The sequence below is a fragment of the Erpetoichthys calabaricus genome, chromosome 4 (genome assembly GCF_900747795.2).
Source record: "Erpetoichthys calabaricus chromosome 4, fErpCal1.3, whole genome shotgun sequence".
NCBI lineage: Eukaryota > Metazoa > Chordata > Cladistia > Polypteriformes > Polypteridae > Erpetoichthys > Erpetoichthys calabaricus.
Window position 1 is genome coordinate 214,755,810 of NC_041397.2, and position 18,397 is coordinate 214,774,206.

General features: G+C 38.4%; 1 protein-coding gene and 1 long non-coding RNA gene across 3 annotated transcripts in view; one reads left to right on the forward strand and one right to left on the reverse strand.

The window, feature by feature from the left end:
• arhgap42a (Rho GTPase activating protein 42a) overlaps positions 1-18,397 on the forward strand; it is a 425,370-nt gene that overhangs the window by 210,183 nt on the left and 196,790 nt on the right. The window lies entirely within an intron of this gene.
• Positions 1-18,397, reverse strand: part of LOC114650559 (uncharacterized) — a 146,116-nt gene that overhangs the window by 95,611 nt on the left and 32,108 nt on the right. For both annotated transcript variants that reach the window (XR_003716027.2, XR_003716026.2), the window contains exon 2: positions 11,174-11,328. This is a non-coding gene — a long non-coding RNA (uncharacterized LOC114650559). The remainder of the gene's footprint in view (positions 1-11,173; positions 11,329-18,397) is intronic.

Sequence of the window (18,397 nt, forward strand, 5' to 3'; positions counted from 1 at the left end):
GGCGACCTTCAAAAGGGCGACCTCAATTGGGCGCGGAGAATAAAAGCGCACATAAATAAAAGCGATCTTCAAAGGGGTGACCTCAATTGAGCGCCGAATAAAGGCGCGCGTAAATAAAGGCGAGCTTCAAAAGGACGACCTCAATTGAGCGCCGAATAAATGCGCGCGCAAATAAAGGAGCGCTTCAAAAGGATGACCTTCGGAGCGAATTAAATTAATTGTCCTTGATTATGCTAATAGACCGCATCTCGAATATCTACATGGCATTGCACATAATCTACAGCTTCAAGTGTAACTTGCTTTCACCTTTTTATACATTCAGTCATTGCCTTAACACTAGAATTGCCAGAGCCTACGAAAAAACTCGTATATCCTGCCCACCTTAAATCGCTTCTTAAATCCGTTCACACCTCTCCGCCAGCATCCTTTGTCCTCTAAATGTGCTGATAAAAGACAAGCTGCCAGCAGCCGGCTATTCCATCCCCCCACCGACTTAGAACGTGAGCGAAGTTTTCCCAGCTCATGCCTTGATTGATTATCTGGGAGTGAAGTGGAGTTTTACAGTGGAAATGAGAGATCATTATTCTAAAGTAATCTGTGTAAACACATTGTTAAAACAGAAACTTTTTCATATTTTAGTAATAAATGTTACAAAATGTAGTAGGCATAAACTATAGAATATATAAAGCCCGAGTTCCAAAGATCAAATAAACACTTTCACAAAAGCTTCAAGAATGATTCAACAGCTTCCGTGGCGTAGTGCGCCAAGATATGCCTCCTAGTGCAGATCAGCTTTTCCTTGCCTCACAGACATCAGTTCGATTCCCTGCTGGGGATGAAGTGTTGCTTTTTTTTTCTTTTCTTTTTAACCTCAAACGGACATAAAATTTATACATTGGTATGCACTGTCAGTTACTGAGATCGTTATATTTTCATGTGGGATGCTCCTTTTAAAATATTTTTTTAACAATTGAGACTGCAATTAACAGGAACAATTGTCCTTATAACTTATTTTTAAGATCCATAACACACAGACAGACAGAGCACTGCGTAATAGAGAGACAGACAGGCAGAGAAGTCACTAGATATATAAATAAACAGGGAGGCCACGTGTACTGAATGAAAAAAAGAACATGTGCGTTGTCCCTGACTCTCTAAGTAAGATCGGGGGAGGGGTGATGTTAGAGCGCCTGCGCTTATTCAGTGCAGCTGGGACAACGCACATGTTCTTTTTTTCTTTCAGTACACGTGGCCTCCCTGTTTATTTATATATCTAGTGACTTCTCTGCCTGTCTGTCTCTCTATTACGCAGTGCTCTGTCTGTCTGTGTGTTATGGATCTTAAAAATAAGTTATAAGGACAATTGTTCCTGTTAATTGCAGTCTCAATTGTTAAAAAAATATTTTAAAAGGAGCATCCCACATGAAAATATAACGATCTCAGTAACTGACAGTGCATACCAATGTATAAATTTTATGTCCGTTTGAGGTTAAAAAGAAAAGAAAAAAAAAGCAACACTTCATCCCCAGCGGGGAATCGAACTGTGGTCTGTGAGGCAAGGAAAAGCTGCTCTACACTAAGAGGCAAATCTTAGCACGCTACGCCACAGAAGCTGTTGAATCATTCTTGAAGCTTTTGTGAAAGTGTTTATTTGATCTTTGGAACTCGGGCTTTATATATTCTATAGTTTATGCCTACTACGTTTTGTAACATTTATTACTAAAATATGAAAAAGTTTCTGTTTTAACAATGTGTTTACACAGATTACTTTAGAATAAAGTAAAACTCCACTTCACTCCCACATAATCAATCAAGACGTGAGCTGGGAAAACTTCGCTCACGTTCTAAGTCGGTGGGGGGATGGAATAGCCGGCTGCTGGCAGCTTGTCTTTTATCAGCACATTTAGAGGACAAAGGATGCTGGCGGAGAGGTGTGAACGGATTTAAGAAGCGATTTAAGGTGGGCAGGATATACGAGTTTTTTCGTAGGCTCTGGCAATTCTAGTGTTAATCTAATTTTCTGTAATTTTGAAAACAAGGAAATATAGAGAGCTTTAGAAATAGTTCGTTAGAAGTAGTTCGTTAGAAGTTCATGCATTAATTAATTGGATGTTTTAATATTCTTGCTTTCACCTTTTTATACGTTCAATCATTCGGCGCTCAATTGAGGTCGCCCTTTTGAAGATCGCTTTTATTTATGTGCGGTTTTATTCGCCGTGCCCGATTGAGGTCGCCCTTTTGAAGGTCGCTTTTATGTGCGCGCCCTTATTGACGGATACCCCGGTCACTGATTACAAACCGCAAAATGAAAGAAAGAGACAATATATATGTGTGAAAACATCATCGCACTAATGCAATATTATTTGAAAATGAACAGCGGCAGATTGGGTTTGAATATACGCCCGATCTGACGCTGTTCGTTTTCAAATAATATTACATGTAATGTGTGTTGAAACTGCCAGTGTAAATGTATGATAATTGTAAAGGTTAGCTTTTTTTTTTTAATTCAGTTTCATTCTCTCAGTCGGGTTCAAGACCCCCCCCCCCCCCCCCCCCTCCCCATCTGACAGTGCTGTTTTCACATAAAGACGCGCTATAGCTCGAATGTTATTTATTTGGAGACACGCTTTAGCTCGAATGTTATTTGTGTAGGGAAGAATGCCATGAAAAGTGCATGCAGAGCTATAGCGCGTCTTTATGTGAAAATAGCAGTGTCAGATTTGGGGCTGGGTAGGGAAGGATCCTGAACGCGGCTGAGGGAATGAAAAGTGAATTAAAAAAAAAGCCAAAGCTAACCTTTACAAGTATCATAAATTACACCGGCTGTTACAGACTGAAATCAAATGTATGTTTTTATTCTAAAACAGTAAGAATAAGAGCAGTTCTCAAAATGGAGTTGTTCAGGATCGAATTCATGACCTTTTGATTACCAGTCAGCTGCTGATACCATTACACCACAGAAGCAGTTGTAGTAAATGTGTCAATGTGGCATGCTAAGGCGGCTTTTTTTTTCTGCAGTTATATTTTTGAATAAAAGCACACTTGTTCTGTTATATTTGTACCTTTTGTGAAAGTGTTTCTTTGATATTTGGACTTCAGGCTTCATACATTATATTGTTTATGCCTACATTTTGTCATTTACTACTAGAATATGAAAAATGTTTCTGTTTTAAAAATGTGTTTACACAGATTACTGTAGAAACGGAACACACATGAAATGCGTGTGTTCCAAGTAACGATCTATTATTTCCACTCTAAAACTCCACTTTGCTCCCAGATAATCAATCAAGGCATGAGCTGGGAAAAGTTCGTGCACATTCTAAGTCAGTGGGGGGATGGAATAGCCGGTTGCTTGCAGCTTGTCTTTATCAGTACATTTAGATGACAAAAGACGCTGGCGGAGAGGTGCGAACGGTTTTAAGAAGCGATTTAAGGTGTGACGGATCTACGCGTTTTTTCGTAGGCTCTGGTAATTCTAGTGTTAATAGGTTCAGTACATTGCATTTTGTCATTTTTTATTATTTATATCAAAGTTATAAAGTATACATTTAACATGCAAAGTTACTGTAATCCAGAAAAAGCACCATGCCCAGTGTACTGTTTTTAATGTAAACATTTTTAGTAACATTTTTGCACGCATGGATAGACATGCTGGCTTCCTACTGTTGATATTTCTAACCGCTTAGTCCTATACAGGGTCACGAGGGGTGCTGGATCCTATCTGAACCAGCAGAGGGCGCAAGGCAGGAACAAACCCTGGATGTAGGGTGCCAGTCCATGGCAGAGCAAACACACACCCACACACACTCTAAGGCAAATTTAGTAACTGTATAGCAGCAACTCAGTGCATTAATGTATGAAGACATTGTCAAGACAATCTGCTGAAGTTCAAAGTGAGCATCAGAATGAGAAAGAAAGGTAATTTAAGCCACTTTGAATGTGGCATGGTGGTTGGTGCAAGATGGGCTGGTCTGAGTATTTCAGAAACTGCTGATCTACTGGGATTTTCACACACAACTATCTCTAGGATTTACAGAGAATGGTCTGAAAAAGGGAAAATATCCAGTGAGTGTCAGTTCTCTGGGCGAAAGTGCCTTGTTGATACCCGAGATCAGAGGAGAATGGCTTGTTCGAGCTGATAGAAAGGTAACAGTAACTCAAATAACCACTCGTTACAAACGAGATGTGCAGAAGAACATCAATGAACGCACAACATATTGAACCTTGAAGCAGATGGACTACAGCAACAGCAGATGACACCAGGTGCCACTTCTGTCAGCTAAGAACAGGCAACTGAGGCTACAATTCACATAGGATCACCAAAATTGTACAATATAAGAATGGAAAAATGCTGCCTGGTCTGATGAGTCTTGATTTCGGCTGCGACATTCAAATGGTATGGTCAGAATTTATCATCAACAATATGAAAGCATGGATCCACTCTGCCTTGTATGAGTTGTTCAGGCTGATGGTGGTGGTGTAATGGGGTGGAAGATATTTTCTTGACACACTTTGGGCCCCTTAGTACCAATTCAGCATTGTTTAGATGTGTATTGTTGCTGACTGTGCCCTTCCCTTTATGACTGCAGTGTACCCATCTTCTGATGGCGACTTCCAGCAGTATAATATGCCATATCACAAAGCTCAGGTCATCTCAAGCTGATTTTTTGAACATGGCCTCCACAGTCACCAGAACTCAATCCAATAGAGCACCTTTGGAATGTGGTGGAATGGGAGATTCGTATCATGAATGTGCAGCCGACACATCTGCAGCAACCGTATAATGCTATTGTGTCAATATGGACCAAAATCCCTGAGGAATATGCCACGAAGGATTACGGCAGTTCTGAAGGCAAAAGGGGGTCCAACCCGGTACTAGCACGGTGTACCTTATAAAGTGGCCAGTGAGTTTACTTAATTATTTTATTATGCCATCAGCTATGTCAGACTGGGAATTTTCTTCTTATTAATAACTTTTTGCAATATGCACCAGAGTATTGTGTAGAAACAACATGGCTCCTGAAAGCACACTACGCTTAAGAGCTGATGGTGTCCTTTTGTTCTTCATTACATTACAAATACTGTATTTTATTTGTATTTTTTATTTTATTTACTTAGATGTCAAGTATAGCTGGTAGCATTATGCATATAATTTTTTCTAAGGCTTGTCTGGAAATCTCAATGCTTCATAGTTTGGTTTAGTTCATTAATCTGTTTAGACTTTCTCACAGACACTTGTTGCCCAGCTCTAAAGCAATTTTATAGTAAAAGAGATGTCCTAATATGAAGACTTTAAATCAGGTAAGTGGGAGAACCCAGTCACATTTTTATGATAATACAAATTCGTTCTGTTTTGCTATTACTAGTTTTTAAGTTTGTAATTACCATTTAATTTTTCCTATAGCAAGTCACAAAGAGTCATAGACCAGGTCACAGCAATTAAAAACAGTAAGTTTGTAAAACTCCAAGATCTCTTAATCATTGCTTTGTTAAAACTTTATAGAATAAAGACTTTATAGATTATTTGTATCTTGTGATCTCGCTAAGTTCATTCCTTTGGCATAGTCCCAGGCAAATGGTGCCAGGAATGCATTCATCTATCATTTTTTTCATGTTGGATTTTAGAATAGGGTCTAAAAATGCGTTATTTTTATGATCCAAGAATACTGCAATAGGCATGTGAGGGATCTGTTATTTTATCATTGCAGCTGAAAGAAATGTTTATACCATTCCTCTTTCATTATTACCATTTATCTCAATATAAATTTAAAAACCCATGCAATGCTGAACTTTAAAAAAACTAACTTTCTGCCTTGTCATATATGTCAAAAAACACAAGGTAGCTCTTCTAAAGAAGCAATAATTAAGTAAATATGTGCAAAGTTTAATGATTTGAAGTATTCATAAACATATATATTTTCAACTTTTGTTAACAGTGACTTTAATGATAAAGATTCTACTCATGATAAAACAGTAATGACTAGATGGACAGACATTATAAATAAAAAAAGATAATAAATCAGCTTTTTAAATGAAGACTTCCCTAAAGACATACCCAGATTACAGAACAGATGGATAATTGGCTTTTAGAAAATTGGCACACCACTGCGCTTTATAATAAAATCATCTTGGCATTAAATGTGGCGCTTTGTATCTTTTGTAAATTGGTAATTTCTATTTATAAGAATTAAAATTCACAATTACTCAGGTGATGTTTAGAAGGCAATCCACTTCAGATGATTAATGTGTATTTAATAAAAGGGCACCCTTTTCATAAATACTTCACTATTGACATGAGGAAAGTTGTATTTATAAACGTGGATGTTAGGAACAGTATGCAGTTTACTTTTAAAACAGATCATCAATAGACAGTCGTATTAATCTGAAACTAGACTCTTTTAGCCAAACTCGGAGTTGGTAGTACAAAACCATGTAAAAAATCCAGAAATCCAAACTAAACTGAAGCTATTAAACAGAAAAAGAAGCAGAACTGAGAAAATTGCCAAGGTCAGAGCTTTTTACCTCATGACAAAATATGCTATCTTACCAAAAAAAGTCTGTGGTAGCCACGGACCGCATATGGTGGGAGTTCAGTGAGGAAATGGAAAATTACTGTAATGCAGTATTCAAGATATTTTGGTAAGTCATAGAACAATTCACAAAGGTATACAGAATGTTGTCCTGTTGGTTTAGCAAGGGTTTCGAATCTGAAGGAGCTTTCAACAAATGTCCTAAACCTGTGGAATCTGAAATCAAGTACTTTAGTTGATGTCATTGGTGTGTCTAGAAAATTTTTTACTGTTGTTGTAAAGCAGAAGGGGGTGGGTCAGAAATAATAAGGGCAGTGGACATTACAGAAAGTATTTTGTTTAACAAATCCTTTAAATATGGCATGAAAGGTGAGGACAAATATATAGTAGACTGTGGTGTTCATTTATAAACATGAAACAGGATGTTTTCCACCATAAAGGGATTCATATTTCTCATTTTTCCATACCAAGCCTTCAGCGGCTACTTCATTGAACTTCATATTCAAGGGGTGCAATTTGGTCTTCATCCTGGCAGTGGAATGAATGGGAAACTATGTCTAATTGCACAAGTGTTTGAGGATCTGTTGGTATCTGGAGATCCTGTTTTGTAGATTCAAAGAAAGCTTATAATCATTTACCCTAAAATATATTTTAGGATTTACTATAATTATATCACTGTAGTCATCTTAACCCCTGTATGTGTACACGAAAGGGTCTTTACATATTCTTAGCATGAAGCACATTTTATTCTCTAGTTTTTAATTATATAGAGGAAAGAAGATCATGTTCACAGTAAGAAGAGAATTCTGTATCTCCTTGATTCAGCTGAAAAGGATCTGCCAACTGCAAATCATTCATTATGAGACTTTGTGCCTTCAAATATAAAATTGTGTTTATGTCATGGAACAGAGTTGCTTGTTGTCTTCACTTGAGTGGACATACGTGCCACTCATTGCCTTGACATTCATGTAGGAGTGAGTGCATGAGAGACCACAAGATTGATTAATGGACTGGTCGTAATGTAGGATCTGAGTGTTTGGAGGATACTCTTGATTCACCAGTCAGCATATATCACCATCTTTGCCACTGGTTATGAATCCTGGGTAGCAGATGGACAAAAGCTTCATAAATTAGAATCCTATGTAGGTTTGCTGGGCTATTAACTCTCTGTGACAGCTTTGCAGTATAGAACTTTACTGTAGAGTTGCTGCTTCTGTTCTTGATTTGGGAGAAGTAGTTCAGGTGGTCTAGGCATCTATTAAGGTGGCTTCTTGAACATACCTTCCTCTGAAATTGCACAAGATGTTTCAACTGGGAAGACATTATAACATATGAAGTCTGGGGAATATCTCCAAAAGTAGTGTATTTTAAAAAAAATTTTTTCTACATTGCTATCACATTTGTTATTTGAAACTTTTGACGGTTTATTTTTATTGATGGAAAATAAATAAATGTTGTATTACAAAAAAAGAAATAGATGTCTCACCTTCCCAGTTACTGTAAGCGGTAGAGAAATTGAAAGGATTGATAGACATATGAGTAAGCAAAAAATGAAACAAAAACATTGTATTGATTTTTAAGAAGTGTGAAAAGACGCTATATGGGCACCGACTTGACATAGACTGACACCGTGAGGCACACGTAAAATAAATTAACTTTTTATTTTCTTCACCTGTGGGGCACATCTTTCCCGTGTCCCACAGGCTTAACACTGTGTCAAAAGACACACCAAACAAAACACCACCACAAAAACACTCATCCTTTCCTCCACTCCTCTCGACAGCTTCGTCTCCCTCCTCCCGACTCTGGCTCCTTGAGTGGTGGCTGCAGGCTCCTCTTATAGCCCACCAAGAAGTGCTTCAGGTCGTAATTAGCCTAATTAGGCTGCACTTCCGTGTGTTGCATCACAGCCCAGACAGGCTCGTTAAGTCGTTCACCTCCACCTGGCAGTGGCCACGGAGCCCCAAAGGCATGAGCTCCGGTGTTCCATGATTGTGGCCCCGATACCACCCAGGGGGGCTGCCACCAAGTGTTCCGGGGAACGTAATGAGCCTCCCATGGCAGCTTCCCCGGATTCAGTGCCAAAGGCATGTCCCGGCCGGGCATGGGCCCCAGCCATCTGTCACAGAAGTAATTGACACATTTTGCACAGAACAAAAACACATCTTTGATAAGGGTGTGATATTTGGTTTTATTTGCATAATTTACCTTGCCGTTGCTGGATAAATGATTTTCTTAGTTTAGTTTGTATAGTTATATATGCTTTTTAACTCAGTAGCAATTTTATCTTTAAATGATATGCAGTGTCATTTGTCTGCTATAGACTAGAGAGGTTTCTTGATTGGATGTGGTAAAAGTTTATATTTTAATGTACAGTACCTCAAAAAAAGCTTTACTTTCATAAGTGATGTTGCTATGGTTATATAAAGTGAAATGCATCATGGAATTGGCATTTAACCACCATGTGCATTTAATTACTAAAGTGACATAAAGAATATGAAGACATCAGGGTAACAGGAGCTGAATCTACCACGGATAAAAATTGAACTCAGCTTGTGGCTACAGTGATAAACTAAATTTAAGGAGTCTTGTGGAAAATGTTTTAAAATTGATCACCTTTAATGTTGTTTTTTATTTTTCAGGGTTCTGTTTTTATTTTAATATTTTCAGCTAGTTTTAAACCCATCCTCAGTAGGATCAAGTCTAAAAATTTGTTTAAAATAGAGATTTGTACAAGTTTCAATGTTAAACATATGGTTTACAGTGACAAAAATGACAATTATAATAATATATTTATATACTAATGATAGCCCAGTGATGGACTGAGGCTCTGTCCAGATTTGTTCCTGCCTTGAGCCCAGTGCTGACTGGGATAGGCTCCTGTACCCCACCTAGCCCCCTGCCAATCTGGGAACGACTCTGGTCTGGATTAATGGGTTAGAAAATGACATGACATACTGATGATAATGGAAAAAGTCCACAAAAACATCTTTAAGTATTTTCAAAAAAGTGGTAAAGTATGTTATATTAAGAACACAGCAAAATAAAAATGAATGTAAAAGAATGTCTTGGTTATTTAAATAATTTGATTAGTATAACAGGCAAAGTAAAGTACCACACAGTATATCAAAATGTAAATAACACAGTTAGAGGCAAATTGAAATGATTTCTTTAGAAAGCTTCTATGTCTTTAAAGGTTGATGTTTACCAAGAACATTACATAGAGTAAAGGACAGGCACCATTGGATATTACTTCTTTAGTTTTAAATAAAGAAGGGTACATGGAATCTCATCCATAATTTCTAAATTCTCCATAGCTCTGACAATTTGCATCACTGTAGTCTAGGCAAGGTGAGACTAACATCCCTTTAACACTAATTAGTTCAACGTCTTTTAATTTAGGTGACCATTTACATGTCCCTTTGACACTTTGCATATTCAACTATACAATACGGCAGTAGAATTATATTTAGGATGTAGTCATCTGAAGTATTATGAAAAACATGATTATAAATAGCAGCCAGTTAAGATTTAATAGCTAGTGGTAGTATGAAGAAAGAAGGGAGAAAGAGCAAATCATATAATCTCATTCTATGTGTGCTCAAATTGTCATTCTGAGACTTTGCCATAAACATTGGTATCAGCATTCAGAAGACTATAAAAATTTGCTGAAAGTAAAAAAAAGAAATTTAATGAGACTGTAAGGTTTTCTCATATTTTGAAAGACAAACTCTCAAATGCAAAAATTGTTTAAAATCGATCATTGAGTGTTAATTGTTGAATTTTCCAAAATGTACTGACTGTTTGTGATTGAATTCTTTTTTCACTTATTGTAATGTGATCTTTAACACTAGAATTACCAGAGGAAAAAAACTACCCAGAATTGTAAGGGGAAATAATTTGATGTGTGTTTTTTGTCTACAACAATCAATGTAAACACATCGTTAAAACAGACACTTTTTTTATGTTTTAGTAATAAATAACAAAATGTAGACATGAACTGTATAATGTGTGAAGGCTGATGGCCAAATATCAAATAAACATTTTCACAAAAGGCTCACAAATTTGCTGGGGAGCCGGTTTCGAACTCATGACCTGCAGATTATAAGTCAACAGATCTTACCGCTACACCACAGAAGCTGTCATATTGTACTTGCACCTTTTGAGTCACCAGAGACATAAATGTCACTGCCAAGATAAGTAAACCTCTCAACAAGGTCGACACTGTCTTTGCAGACAGACACACTACTGATGGCTGTGTCTAAGAAGTCATTAAAGGCCTGGATCTTGGTTTTTATCCAGAACAATCGCAAACCCAGACACTCAGACTCCTCGCTCAGTCTCTTGAGAGCGCCGATCAAAGCCTCCATTGACTCAGCGAAGATCACAGCATTGTCGACAAAGTCAAGATCAGTGAATCTTTCTTCACCAACAGATGCCCCACTGCCGCTGGACCCCATGGCCTTGCCCAACACCCAGTCCATACAAGCATTGAACAGAGTAGGACCAAAAACACACCCCTGACAAACCTCAGAATCAACTGGAAAAACACATGTTCTGCCTCCACTCTGCACAGCATTCACAGTACCAGTGTCCATTTGTCAATCTTTCATTCTGCATAGGGAGGAAGAGAGAAGGCTTACCCGTCCTGCCCCAGGATAGTCCATGTGACTACTGTCGTCGAATAGGCTTGGCCCTTGTAGATTCCTAGACTGGCTCGACTTCTCAGTATTGCGGCCATCTTGCCTAGGTGTGAGGCAGGTGTTCGACTCACCATCTGCTTTCTGCAGACAGGCCTCTGCAAAATAAGAACAAAACACCATCGGCACTTCTGGCGTTTTTCCGGGACATACCTCCAACTTAAGATGACGTGTTCCCAGTCCAGTTAGGTAGCCCGGCGTGTCCAACATCCGACAGCGCTCCTGCTGTCGTGCCGCTCGGGCTTGTTCGTCCTTAATCAGCGCCCTGTGTTCCTCACTTCCAGTCAGGTATGACCACACCTTCTCGGCATCGGTTAGGGCCTTACTCTTTTGAATATGCCCATTCTTTTTTCCCAATTTCTTCCCCATTGCGAACCGACGTGTAGCAAGGCTAACCAATGCAATGCTGCCTGTAGAGTGTGGGTGTTTCTACCTCCGTGCTCTCGAGTGTGACCTTCTTAGGGTTGTCTGCCCACAAAATTTTTATTAAACAGGTCCTCTGCCAAATCGACGGCCAGAGAATCCTGCCGACTACGCCAGTGTAACAGTAGGGGGCGCTATTGCTCCCTTGAACCCTCAGGTACCATGCCAAACACCTGGTAAAAGTATAATTCTTCTTATTTTTATTACAATACTGTGCACTAAGATCCCTCGACTCCACACTACACATACAATACTCGATAATCAACAATAATACACAATCCTCCTCTCCCAGACACTTAGCCACCCTTCCTCCCAGCTCAGCTCAGCATCTGGGCTTTCCCAAAGTCCTTTTATATACCCTGACCCGGAAGCGGTTCCAACCCTGCAGTCCATGATTCGTTATCACTTCTGGGTCAGGTTAAAAGTCCTTTTCTTCATCCCAGAAGCACGTCGTTCCTTCTGGTCATGTGATCAGGACGTACTTCCGGGTTGTAGGGCACATAGCATTCCGTAAGCCTCCCTACAGCGGCTCCTGGTGGTCCCCATGGTATCCAGCAGGGCTGTTTATAAAAACTACATGGTCCATGAGGCCCTGCTGGAATTCAGGGAGCCTCCATACTGCTGGGAGGGCTCCACCTGGCGGTTTGGAGGTGTGGGTCGAAATATATGGCCGGCCATCCCTCACAATATATACATAATTATATAATTTTTTTGCACTTTTTTTTGCCATTTCTGTAAATCAGAAAGCAGGTGATGCTTCATTTCTTGACTTCTCGTCAAGTATATAATCTCACATTTTTTGGAAAAGGTTTAGTTTAAATATTAATTTTCATGTAGATGTGCTTATAGCATTTTTTGCTTATTTTAAGTATTTTAAGAAACTTTCAGGTTTTTTTTGTCAATATTCTTGCTATTACCTTTTAAGTGCTCACATTTAATTTTATCCAATATGTACTTTACACTTGCCTCACTGCTTTCAAAATAATATGAACACATTTTATTTATAAAACTACTTGACACTGTTCAAAGTCCTTTACAATAACAAACAAAAAGATTTGCAAAGACAGTTCATAATTAGTTATGCTGATTAATTCTATTGAATAAGATATATGCAAATCAAATCATTGTACATTTAAATGTATATACAGTATATCTGTCCATTTAGCCATCCCTTTCCAAATCCTCTTAATCCAGTTTTGAGGCCTACACTTTCCTGGCAGAATCTGGTACAAGTTAGAAAACAGCAATACCCTGGACACCAGTCCATCACAGACACTCTCACAAACACATATTCTGGGCCAGTTTACTGAGACTTGACAATTAACTTAAAACACATGTCCTTGGTATTTGAGAGGAAAACCTCACACAGATATGGGAAGTATATGCAAACTGCACATGAATGGACCCTGAGCTGAGATTTGGTTCTTGGAAGCTTGAACTGTGAGAAAGAGACATTTCCTAGTACTCCAACTTACAGCTCTAAGACACAGGTACAAAAAAGTAATGCAATTATTATTATTTCTTATTTTTAACACCTAGAATCTACTGGGTTCCATGGATAATGATCTTTTTGCATAAATTGAGAGATTCAAATATACTTTTGCTTACAGTCTCTGTTGCAGATGAATGCATATATACTAAAATGAGAACAAATTAGAACAGAACGACATAAAAAGGACATAACGTTGATAAAATGTGTGAATGAAACACATTCTAAGCCAATGTGTAGTTCAATGGAAAATAAGAATTGGATCTAACTATTGTGGCACTGATTATAATGAAAGTCAGTCTTTTGGAAGCCACAGTTTGCTTGATTTAATTATAATGTTTGAAATTTTTATCTATAAAACGATAGGCAGTTTGTGGTGGGAGGGATGCTTTTCCTTGAGTCCCAATTAAATCATTTGTTTACCCAAAAATCAGCAGCCTGTGCTGAACTCCATAAATAGTTTTGACTAAACTGCCACAATTCAGCTGAGGCCAGCAATATATGTGATTGATTGATTTATTAATTTAGTATATATTGGTCAGAAAACCATTTTTAAAAACCTTTTAAAATAAAGTTAAATGTACATGAAGCACAACAGAAAAATATAACATGTAAACACTATACATGTAATGCAAATGAAGAGGGGCCACACAATCATCTAAATAAAAGGTATAATGGGCAGTCCTTTGGAACAAGTCTAAAAGTGACACCTGTACATAAGCCGGTATTAATATTGATTGAACATAGGAATAGGTGGTATTGGCAAAAATCCATGTCAAGTTATAATTAAAAATTCAGATGGTTTTGGTCAATACTTGCCTGATATATTTGTATATACTTTTCAGACTGAATAATATATTTTTTAAACAAATAACGTATTAATTATTAATACAGTAATTAAATTGAATGAATACTCATTAAATCAAATAATTAAATTGATAGTTAGGTAATCAAATCACTTGTTAACACTCTCTGCTCAAATGGATATGATAGCAAATATTTTTTTTCACTTTCTGCTTCAAATATTATACCACTCTGAGCAATTTCCCTAAAGAGTTAGGCTCACCGACATAAAACACATTTCCTGTTTCCTTTTGCATATGTAATATTTTTAAGGACAGGTAGTTCTCATCTATCCACTTCCTTAACTCACTGACACGACCAATTAAGGGCAACATCACAGAATTGTCATTTGGTCTAAAAGAAAGGTAAAGCTAGCTATCATCTGCAAATGAAAATTAAAGTTATGTTTTCCAATTAATTTCCAGTTTTAAGAAAGGTGCTATATTGCGCCCGACCCAACACAGATTGACACGGAGGCACAGGTAAAATTGAAATAAACTGTTTATTATTCTTCAGCTGGAGGGCATGTCTTCCCTGTAATCCCTCCAGCCACAACACAGTCCCAAAACACAGTACAGTCACCAAGCCCCTTTTTCTTCTTCTTCTTCTCGTCACCACCACCACCATATAGCCCACCCGGAAGTGCTGCAGGTGCTCGTTGACCTACTCCTGGCTGCACTTCCGGGTGTGGGTACGCTCCCACCCACACGGACTCGTTACGCTGTGCAGCTCTATGCAGCTCCCCCTGGCGGAGGCCACGAAGCCCAACCAAGATGAGCACCGGTGTTCCATGAAAGTGGCCCCGACGCAACCCGGGGGGGCTGCCAACAAAGGTTCCGAGGGACGTAGTGTGGCTCCCATGGCTGCTCCGCCGGATCTAGTGACAAAGGGACGTCCTGGCCGTCCGCCACACAGTGAAAGCATATAAAGTGGAATAGTAAAGGGCTCTGTACTGAACCCTGCAGGACACCATATTTGACTTCTGAGCAAAATTATGAGGTGCTCTCAGCACATTTCTGTTCATATTGAAATTAGCAAATATGAACTAAACCATGCAAGCACAGTGCCTGAAAGTTCAATGTAACTTTTTAGCCTATGTAATAAAATAGCGTGCTCAATGGTGTCAAACACTGTGCTTAAATCTAACAGCATAATTACTGTGGAATTTCCTTAATAAGTGGATATTAGAAAATTGTTTACAATACAGGTTAGTGCTGTTTCTGTACTGTGACTGGTGCAAAAGCCAAACTGGCATTTTTCAAATAGATTGTGATGTGTAATGTGAGACTGAAGCTGAGTGGCAACTACTTTTATAAGCATTTTAGGAAGAAAGGTACATTTGAAACAGGTCTATATTGTTTAAATCCTTCATACTAATTTTTACAGTTAATTTAGATTTAAATTCATTCGCATGACACAAAGTATAAAAAAGATCAATTGGATTATAAAAGGATAAATATATATTATATCCTTTAAAGTTTTTATATTCCTTTTCAGAAGCAGTGATGTTATAATAAATTCACTTTTTTTCAAATGTGTTCTTTTTCCCTCCCAGTGGAATATGGCAGCTCTGTTTCTTTTTTCCTTCTGGTTTGAGTTGGCAGTAACCAACAATGTGAGAATTGTTTGGCTGGCATTGTGGGCAAATTAGATAATAGTTTCTTTGAACAGATTTAAATGGTGAAATATATTCACAGGCCATAATCCTTGTTATAATATGATAAATTGTACATGCGTAAGGTTAGCTGAATTACATATTTTGAATAAATATTTCATGAATCAGGCTTAAATATTTATTAAATTCCAACTGATAATTTCTAAATTGAAAATATGTAAATAAAGCAATTTGCCAATTTTTAATTCTTAATGTTCTAGTTCAATCAATAATTAACATATGGTACATCAAAATTTAATAGAAAAAAAGCAGTTAAGCTACGTTATGGATCAACTGCTAAACTGAATCTTACCATCAATGTTACAAACTGCAGTCAACTAGCTTACAGCTGGCAATGATTCCTATAGCAGGGCCCGGCAGAAGTACCAGAGTCATGAGGCTTGGAAACATGCCTAAAGAAGCCCAATGAGGTCCCTAATGTGGTAAGAATTTCTCTTTCAACATATTGAAATTAAGTTATGATTACTGGACAAATAAACTGGAAAAATATCAGGAAAAAATGTCTAATTAAGCGTAATAAATAATGGAAATGTTATACATTTGCAAAGTAAAAAAAAAGTATGAGCACTAGAAATAAATATTAGACTGCCTGTCTGGCTCATCCTGGAATGTTATATCCCTAGGCCTAGAAAAAAGGCAAATCTCCAGCAATGAAGAAAAATGGCTGCTTGGCTGTGATATCTAAATCTAAATGGAGTATTAAAACCAAATGGATCTTCCCTCACATTTCATTTGCAAATTAGAAGATGTTCCAAAGAGCATGGTACCATTTTGCTCTGAAGAGGTACACATTCTGCATTCTGCATTGTGTTTAAATAAATGTCAACTGAAAAAAATCACTGAAGCCATTTTCTGTCATGTGCAGATAATTTCTGTTGAGGAATGTGATGTTTGTTGCCAGGATTCCGATAGCATGATGCTTTCTTTGCCAATTATATTTGATACTCTCAAGCATGATATTCTGCTGTCCAGAATGGTATCTCTGACACTGCCCTCCAGTAGTTTATGTCCTATCTGACTGACAGGCAAGAATTTTTTAAGTCTTGGTAACAGCAGGTCCTGCTCAGTGACAATCACACAAGGAGTTCCTCAACGCTCTGTACACTGCCCTCTTCGGTTCTACTTGTTTTCCCTTTGCCATATTGTTTGTAGCTTTGGATTGGGTTATCATTTTTATATATTTTTTTTTTCCTCGTTAAAAGTTAAATTTTATTAGTTGTGAGTTTTCTCATCTCACAACTTATGGAACATAACTCTTTATAATTAAAACTGCAGTGAAGCCAAAGTCATGCTAATTGACACTAAAGCTCACCATCAGAAAATGAGCTTGGTGATCATATCGTCAAACCTTCTCCTACAGCAAGGATTCTTGGTGTCATTTTTGATTCCTCTCTTTTTTATTCTATCCACATGAATAACATCTACCCACATTCCGTAACATGCCCCATGTTCCCTCGTTCCTTTCATTTTGTAATGCTGAGCAACTTGCCCATGCTTTTATTACATTCCACATCGACTACTATAACTCCCTACTGGCAGGTTCCCCTCCTAATATGTTATCACGGCTCCAGTTGGTCCAAAATTCAGCTGGTGTTCAGATTCATGTGAAGGAAACAGGAAACAAGAAAAGGTTTGATAGGTAATTAAATGGTGTGGAAAATAAACATTTCATATGTTTAGTAAAATGCACTTTGCTGCCTTGCAGTGATATAAATGAAGGTCAGGAGATATTGATTTTAGTGGTGTGTTGTGGGTTATACACATTTAATGGCTACTGAAATGATGCAGGGAAGTGAGCAAGCCATGAAGAGTGATTGAGGTCAGGGAGGAAGCTTTAGTTGGCAACATTTTTTGGCCTCAAGACTACACATAGTTCCAGAGTGGAATATATAGGGTTGAACTTTGCCCTGTAACGAGCTTACATCTGGGGAGCTGCCTTACAGGCCTTGTACTTTAGGGGCATCTAAAGGCTTAGTGGTGCATGAGCACTAGAAGCCACAAGAAAGAGCACTACTATACAGCCTTTCAAGCAGATAGAAGCATGACCTTCTATGCCAGGTTTGAGACACAGAACAATAAACCAGCATGGAAGACCATCCCCTCGTCAGACAATTAAGTTCTGTCCCTGTCTGCAGCTAGTGTGAGAAGGACTCTCATCAGGGTCAACCCACACAAAGCTGCTGGACCAGATAACATGGACGTGTGCTCAGAGCTTGTGCTGACCAGCTGACTGATGTCCTAGTGGACATCTTCAACATCTCCCTGAGCCAAGCTGTTGTGCCACAATGTTTTAAAAACACCACCATCAGACCTGTCCCAAAGACAGCTACAGCCTCGGAACTCAATGACTACCGCCCAGTGGCAGTCACTCCAATCATTATGAAGTGCTTTGAGCGGTTAGTTTTGAGTCACATAAAGAATCAGCTGCCCCCCAAACTGGACCCTCTACAGTTTGCATATCAATCAAATCGATCAGCTGATGATGCAATTTCAATGGTATTCCACCTGATCCTGTCACATCTGGATCACTGCAATGCACATGTAAGAATGCTGTTCATTGATTTCAGCTCAGCATTCAATACTATCATTCCCAGGCAGCTGATCAGTAAGCTGGATCTGCTCGGACTCAACACCTCCACCTGCAACTGGATTCTGGACTTTCTCACTGAAAGACCTCAAACAGTACAGATTGGGAATATAAGATCTAACACCATCACACTGAGCACAGGTGCCCCCC